Here is a 559-nt window from a genome sequence, read left to right on the forward strand (position 1 = left end):
TATATATATATATATATATATATATATATATATATATATATGTATATATATATATATATGCAAATATATTATTTATATTATATATATATGCATACACATACATACATACATACATACAAAGACATTCTTGTGATCGGTAGCTGTTTGTGTACAATATAAACGTACCAATAACACATTTTTGCGTTATGAGCCAGTGCATGGGGTCTATCTTTCAATGTGATGGGTGCAGCACGTGAGTGCGTGTGTGTGTGTGTGTGTGACGCAACAGAATCACACGTTGCGATTTGGAATTCTTTAGACCTTTTCTTTCGTTCGATCTTTCTTGATATTCTTTGTTGCATGAACGGTTGACATAATGCACAGCGACAACAGCAACAACAACGATCCCGCTGCCAGACAATGACGTGTCTTCACGCTCCACAGCTTTCCTGGCGACAGCAAATGTCGGCTTCTTTCAGGATTATTATTATTATTATTATTATTATTATTATTATTATTATTATTATTATTATTATTATTATTGTCATTGTTGTTGCTGCTGCAACTGATGGTGTTGTTG

At 32.7% G+C, this 559-nt stretch overlaps 1 protein-coding gene across 1 annotated transcript in view; it reads left to right on the forward strand.

Annotated features, from left to right (window-relative positions):
- LOC106868777 (uncharacterized) overlaps positions 1-559 on the forward strand; it is a 29,528-nt gene that overhangs the window by 25,849 nt on the left and 3,120 nt on the right. The gene's annotated exons all lie outside the window — the stretch shown is intronic.

Source organism: Octopus bimaculoides, chromosome 25, assembly GCF_001194135.2.
Source record: "Octopus bimaculoides isolate UCB-OBI-ISO-001 chromosome 25, ASM119413v2, whole genome shotgun sequence".
NCBI lineage: Eukaryota > Metazoa > Mollusca > Cephalopoda > Octopoda > Octopodidae > Octopus > Octopus bimaculoides.